The sequence below is a fragment of the Protopterus annectens genome, chromosome 2.part2 (genome assembly GCF_019279795.1).
Source record: "Protopterus annectens isolate FY-2018-M chromosome 2.part2, PAN1.0, whole genome shotgun sequence".
In the NCBI taxonomy this organism is placed as follows: domain Eukaryota; kingdom Metazoa; phylum Chordata; order Ceratodontiformes; family Protopteridae; genus Protopterus; species Protopterus annectens.
In genome coordinates, this window is record NC_056730.1 from 1,092,959,201 (window position 1) to 1,092,967,126 (window position 7,926).

Here is a 7,926-nt window from a genome sequence, read left to right on the forward strand (position 1 = left end):
TGCAAAAACCCTATCCAGTTTCATAGCCATGAGAGGAGATGTTGCTTTTGACTTGTAAGTGCTGCATTCCCAGATCACCATTTCATGCCTGGGCAACTAATTGAACCAGACTTGCTAGTATCTCAAATAGTAATCCTTTTGTACCATCAGGGTGGTTTCCTGTGGTATATATCTTGAGTACTCTGCAGCCTGCTGTAGAGTATTGGTGTGGTGATGAGAGGATGATACAAGCTCATGCATCTTCTTATGCCATTTTTTTCCCAGGTGACAGTACTTTCCCAACAGCCTTCTCTGGGCCATCCTTCTGTCTAATTCACAGTTGTAAGCTTTTGCAGGGCTTCAGCAGATTTCAGGAATTACCCATGTTTTCAGACTGCAGTATCTTCCTACAGCACTTGATATCACCACAACACCCTGAACTTAGCTGGACTAATACTCAGGATGGTTTCCACCTAATCAGCACCATATGTACATTGCCCACATTGACAGGTCGATAATTACTTGCAATAAAGTAAACATAAATTTACAGCAAAGAAGGAATCTGTCTTTGTTAAAAAGCACAATGCAACTCTTTTGTATTAAAGTATATTATAACAATTGTAAAAATCAGTCTTGCAGTAAGTAAATAAATAAAGAATATTTAATAAATGAATACTGGCAGTTTTCTGCATTTTCAGAATGTGGCAGTATGTACATTTATCCATAAGAATATTTTAATACATTGTTATTAATGATAGCATTAGTTGAAAAAGTGATGACATCAGAGCTGAAGTCAAAGTAGCTCCAGTTGAAGAGAGTGCTTAGGAGCACAGATTACTGTATTTCAGATACATGTGCAGGAAAGCAGAAGACAGTTTAGTGAAGAACATTTGGGGGAGATGGGAAAAAGGCAAGAGAAAACAAGGATGGCAAGCAAAAAGATAGATGGATAAGAGAAATTGATTGTGTGTGAGACCTGTGACAGTCAAGCATGACTGCTGAAGGTAGGATATCAGCACTTGAGAGGTGGTGACAGTTGTCACATCTGGACCCTATTTAGAAAAAATGGGGTTGATGAGGTTGACAGCTTTATTCTTCCTAAAAAAATGACCACTGTGGTAATGGATTGACCACAACTTGTTGGCTGTAACTTCATTGTGTATTTTTGTGTTTAGTATTATGCATTTGAGATGTGTAGTAAAAGGGACAGTTTTTTTTTTGTTTGTGTTAATAAGTCTGCTAAAATTTAGCAATATGTGCGTGCTTTATAAGCTGCTTTTCACAAAACATGGAGGCAACTTGTGCTGTTCAATCTAAACAGTGTTATCAAAAACATTACTTCAGATATTAGCCTACCATTATGAATAGGAGTATATTGGCGCATTAAGTCAGTATGAAGAATATTCAACTTTTCTTTTTCAGCATTTGGCATCCTTTTAGACTAAATTAGCATAATAGGCACCAATTTAAAAAAGGCATGTAAAATTGGCCTGTCAGATTACTGATTACTTGTTCATCAACTCTGTTCCACGCACAGGTAAAAATAAGTCTCTCCAAACACTGGGTGCATCACAGATAAATTAACAGACACATTCAGAGCAGTTTTCTAGCATAATGGTGCCTTCTGGCTTTACACTGTGTGAAAGACTGATCTCAGCCCTAGAATTAACACAACTATTTCGTGAGTATTACAATAGTACACTTCGTCATTAGGTTAGTGTCCATAGTTTGGGTTGCCTCTAATGTTCATCATTTGATGCCTGCTGCAGTAGCCTTATCTGTATGCGTTCTGTCCTGCGAAGGATATAACAGCAGTCCAGCTTCCAAAGTTTAAGGCCACCTTCCACATGCCCAAACCATTACCAGTTTGAGTAGTACGGAAAAAAGGAGTAGTTTGGGTGCCAAGCCCTTCAAATTTTTCTTGCCAATGAAAAGCTCTCCTCTTGCCGGCTTTCAAGGATCAGCAGTCACCTAATGTGTCTTCATTATTGTGCAGATAACTTCCCTTTGGAGGGGGGAGACTTCCACATCTTAAGTTTTTCTGTAAAAAAAAAAAAAATCTAGGAAAGTGTGTTTTATAGCCTGTCACATGACTTTTATATACCCTTTCACTGTGAACATTACTTTTTACTTTTGAAGAGAGAAGTTAATAGAAAAAGTAAGTTTTAAATTAGTTTTATCTAAAACTTGTGTTAATTTATGTTTAGGGCAAGTATTTAAAATGATTTTCACTGTGCTGCTGGTGGAAAAGTCATTTTAAATACTAGCCTGTTTCACTGGCTACTGATGTTAGACTTCCCCTGGGATTCAGGCACCTTTTCCGCCTTCACCATGGCACAACATACCATTTTCTCAGTTCTGCCTTCTTCCAGCCACAAAAAGAAAATAATTTGCAAGCAGCCTTTGCCCTTTCTGCAGGCTACTAATTTGTTCATCGCAGATGGGTGACTCATTCATCTTTTTCTCCCTCTATTTTAGTCCTTACAGTCACCATGGACTGGGGGTTAGACACATCTTCTGCAGCTGTTGGGAGTGTCCTTGGTAGGCAAGGGAGAGCCACTCTTGTAAGTCTCAGAGGAAGGAACAGGGAATGCATCTCTGCGATGCCTGCCCCTAAGGAGATTTTATCTCTCAAAAGTAGGTCTGCTGCTTTACAAATTCCTATAAAAAATAAGCAAAAAGTTGGACATTTTGTCTGTCTCGGTTACTTTGGACACTGGTGATTTATTGGGCTAAGTTCAGGCTGTTGTGCCCACCAGTTCTGGTGTTACTGGTAAGAGAAAATAAGGATGTTCAGGACATTGAAAGGGAAAATGATTGTGAGTGGTCAACTCCCCCTCCCCTTAGGTTTCTGATTCTAAGGAGAGTGTTTTTTCAAGTCCATTGAAAGGATTTTCTTTTTCTGAAACAGTATACAGAATGAATCAGTTGTTTCAATGGGAACACAATGATCTTTCACCGTCATTAAAGAAGTATGATTTATTACAACTGGAATTTTGTGAACCTACTCCAGCCCCCCCCCCCCAAATTCTTTCAGCACTGGGGGATATATTTACTACAAGCTGTAACTTCCCACATTTCACAACATTAATAGAACAATGATGATCCAGATGAAGCAGAATGTAAGAAAATACCAAATGTTGTTGGTGGTTATTGGTGCAGAGAAAGTATTCAGCAAAGTAAGCTGGGATTTTATGAGTAGGGCAATGGAAGCATTCACATTCCCTGACACAGTAATAAGGTTAATTAAGAGGATATATGGGGAATTGGGGGGTCCTGTCCTTTTTCTCTGTTATTTGTTATATTTAAAACCATTGGCAGGGAAAATAAGAGACCCAGAAATTCAAGGATATGATTGGTATGGCAATCAAGAAACGTTAGCTTTATTTGGAGATATTATTTTGTACCAGATAAAATCAGAAAAATACATTACAGTGTTGTGGAACATTCTGAGACAGTTTTAAGTCTTTTTTGTGACACAAAATTAGTGAAGCCGAAACAAAGGCAATAGCTTTAAACTATGTACCCAGAAACAAATTGATTTGACAATACCCGTATTTATGGCACATGATAAAATTAAGTACTTAGGAGTATGGGTTAAAAAAGATTTTATGACAGCTAAGGATGTGTGCGAAGAGATTAAACAAAAGATAATACAAAAACTGAGAAACTGGAAGCTGTTTATGGATATAGATAGCAAGATTCCAGCAGTGAAAATTTTAGTCACTTTATTTTTATACACAGGTCAGTCATATTTTTCTCAACCAGATGAGAAGTTTTGAATAACAATTAGAGTTAAAGGATTTTTTTCTGGGAAAGGAGGAGGACAAGAGTCAAATAGGATAAATTAATCCTTCCAGTAAACGTTGTTTGTGATTACCTGATTTTTAAGGGTATTTCAGATTTACACAGTTAAGACTCCTATATATAGCACAAGCAGAAAGCTATAATTCAAAGTGGAAAGGCATGATGATGAAATGGGGGGAAGCTCAAGAAATAAGGAAATACTGAGATTTTGGATGTAGTTCCTGAAAGAGAATAACAATAACCATACAGAATATTAAATTCATAAAGTAGCAGAAAGTATTCTAAGTACTAAGCCAACATAGGATGTAGAAAGGAGATTCTGACAATATGGATGACTGTAGTTAGGGATACAGAAAATAGGTAAGAAGGAGCTGAAATTTACTGCAGAAAGCTTGCAAAGGAACCAAGGTATTGACAGCAAATAATTAGAGAGGAAAAAGTAATAGAATGGGAAGAGTCCAAGCATGCATTTGGACTGCAGGCTAGCGAGTGCCTTCTGTATAATGTATTGATACCAGAGTATAGGCAAAGAGAAAGGAATTGGGGGGAATCCTAAGTGAAAGACCAGCACTGGTAAGAGTTTTAGTAGAATCTAGAACAGAAGTTGCTGTTAAAAAGGGTTAACTAGTAGGGCATATAAAATATTGCATGATAACTATAGGAATTAATCAGGAGAGGTTAGAAAGGATTGGTAACAGAGAATGGATAAGCAATTCACTAAGAAACAATGGGGGAAATATGTATGGCTCCCAAATATGCAACAAAGTCTAGAAGATTTAGGATTTTTGCTTGGAATTGTTTGCATAGGTGTCTTTGTACTCTAAGCAGACTCCAAAGCATTTTTGCTCAGGTAGATTGTAAATGTTGGAGGTGTGATGGGAAAGAAAGTGGTAATTGGGAACATATTTGTTGAGTGAGTAATGAGTTGCAGACTTTAAAATGCCCTGCAGACTACGACTACTCTGTCAGAAATACTGGATGAGCAAATTGGTGTAATTAAGAAAATTATTTTTTAAGCTGTGATACAGAATCAGAATTCCTAGACATAGCAAGGCATTGCTGAGTTTAATTCTGATGGCTGACAAAAAAATCAATTACTAGAAAGTAGAAATCAAAGTCTGAACCAAATGTGCTAGAAATAATGAATATAGTAACAGAGATAAAAGAACTGGAAGTGGGATCTTTAGAAAAAGGTAGGAGCAAATTACATAGAAAAACATGGGAATTTGTGGAACAATACATACAGAAAGGTGTTTTGGTGAAGGAGTGAGGTTTCAGGGGAAGGCAAGAATTGAATGAGCTATGTAATGTTCAGTTGACAGTGACTATAGAAAATGATGTGATGTGTAGTGTTTGCAACTGAAAATGTCAGTGTGGTTTGTTTTCATTTAAATGAATGCATGATTGTTGATGTAACAAGTGATAATTCAGTAAAGATGTTTCTTGTTTAAAAAAAAAAAAACTGTAACTTCACCAGTAACAGTTCTGCTGCCCCTAATGAAGCAGGTAAATTATATAAAGTTCCTCAGCCTTGTAAGTTTTTATTTTGTAATCCCCTATTAAACAAAGTAGTGGTTTCCTTGATAAATCCTGCTGCAGCTGAAATGTGATACTAATCAAGGGTCTATATTTGAATGCAAGTTCAAAATGTCAATCGCTAGAAACAGCAAAAATGCCAATAATTGATGTCCGTTTTGTGAGATCACGGTACAGTGAAGATTGGGAAATTTGCCCTTTCCTCACTGTAGTGCGATCTCTGAGTTGGTATATATAATTAGCGGGGGGTGTGGGAGGCGCAGCCCCCTGCAATACAGGATTTGATTATCATTTTCGCTGTTTCTAGCAATCGACATTTTGAACTTTCATTCAAATAATATTGACCCTCTAATCAATCCTCTTTTGACAAGGACGGGAAAGCCTTTGAAAGATTTGGGAAGAGCAACACTTATTTCTTAATTGTCAAATATGTACTAAAGTTTACTTGTCCTTGTTATGAAAATACGAGAAATACTTGTTTATTTTTCCTTGTCTTAGAAAAAATCATCTTCGTGTAATTTTATTTCTTTTGTTTTAAGTGACTAAGCACTCTTTGCAACATGCTTACAATTCAGTTGATTTCAATTCCAGAGCAGCTGTTATCAAAACTGTTAAGAAAATGTTTGCATGGTTGCATACCTAACACCTTCCTGAGGATGTAAAAGCTGAAATTTTGAATTCTTCCTTAGACAGAGAGGTTGTGTTTGGACTATCTGCTGCAGAGGTCCTTAAAAAGTGAGATGAGAGGGAAGCTGATTCAGGGAGTTCCTCAGATTTTTCAGTATTCCTTCAAAATTTTGAAGGGTTTTACATCAACCTCTGCACCATTTTACAAAAAAGCAAGTTAAGTTGACACAGCAAGCTGTTGGTAAGCAAACTTTTAAAAAGCAGTGGCGAGGAAGCTCCAAAAGGAAAGGAGTCCTCCATAAACAAAGTTTAACATGTTTGCAAGACTTTCTACAGAATGCTCCTCACTTCCCACCATGTCAAGCCCCTGATTATCCCTCAAAAATTGGCTCTATTGCTCTACTTTGGCAACAGATAGACAAATGCATTTTGAAAGTGATTCACCAAGGATACAGATGGCAGTAGGACTCTGTCCCTCCTTTTGAGGGGATTCCTTCTCATCCACCAGATCAGGCATCTTTTGTCCCTCTTATCATACAGTATCTGATAACTCTAGGGGTGATGGAAGTTGTCCTTGCTCCTTGGAAAGAGGAAGTTTTTTTTATTCAAGAGTGTTTCTGGCACCAAAGAAAGAAGCATTATGGAGAACAGTATTGGTGGTCTCCCAACTAAACCATTTTGTGAATGTTTCAAAATAATTCAAACTACTATCTCATCATTACCTATTTCCCTATTTAAGTTTTTTTTAGTGATCCTGGATTTAAAAGATGCTTATATTCCTATAGCAACAGATTTCAAATGTTTCTTAAGGTTTCCTTTGTCCAGATCACAGTTAACATTTTCTGGATTACCCTTTGTTATCCACTCCTTCAAGTATAATCCCAAAGTATCTAGATCTTATGATAGCCAACAGCAGACTGCAAGGTGTTCACATTTTCGTTATTCAGACAATTTACTTATCATTGTCTTTTTTCAAACTATCAGGAATATCTTACTTGGGTGAGAGATCTTCGCAGACTGGTGTTTCAGGAGAACATCCAAAAGTCTTGCTTGACTCCTTTTCACGTGTTTTTTTTTCCTGGGGTATCTCCTCGATGTTTCGGTTCAAAGAGCTTTTCTTCCAGGGGAAAAAAAAGACCAGTATCCCAATCTATTCCTAAGTTTTTCCAAGCAATCCAAGGTCTCAGCAATGGAATTTCTCAGGATACTAAGATTTATGGCATCCATGAATATCATGATTCCTCTAGCCAGACTCCAGATGAGAAAAATTCACTGGTACCTAAAATCAATATGATCCCACCTTCAACATCCACTGACATTCCACATTCCTGTTTTGGATTGGTGAAAAGTAACTTCTTTGGTGGGGAGACCAGTTTTATTTTATTGTAGGTCTCCCATTTTCTTCTAAGCTCCACCACTGTCTATAACTACAGATACTTCAGACTTTGCTTGAGGAGCTGTGCCTATGGGTGTAAAAGTACAGGGTATTTGCAAAATAAAGACAGACCCTTACACGTAAACATAAAAGAGATGTTGGCATTAGAAAGGCTTTTAACCCTCTCATAATTATCTATGGGTCCCAGTAACATTACAAGTGGTTACTGGCTACACCACAGTCTACAGGCATCCTTCAGTACCAAGGGATCATGGGTTTGCACCCCTTTTGGAGTGATTTCAGCAGCAGCTTCTGTGGCTGTGCAGTCCAATCTAGGAGTGGCAGTCCTTTCTGCATTCTGAGCAGCAGTAGGCAGATGTCATTCTGGTATCATGGACATGGATCATCTTCAGGACTCTTGTCTTCCACTTCTTCTGCCAAGGTAGTTTCATACATAGGACAGCTGCCTTCAGTACCTGTTTCCAGGCATACTTGTCTGAGGTGAGAGAATACCAAGTGTTTGTGCTGATGGAGCTTTGAGGTCACACTTGCACATGCCCTTGTAGTGCAATTTAGGTTGCCATTTCAGCCTCCAACTCTCC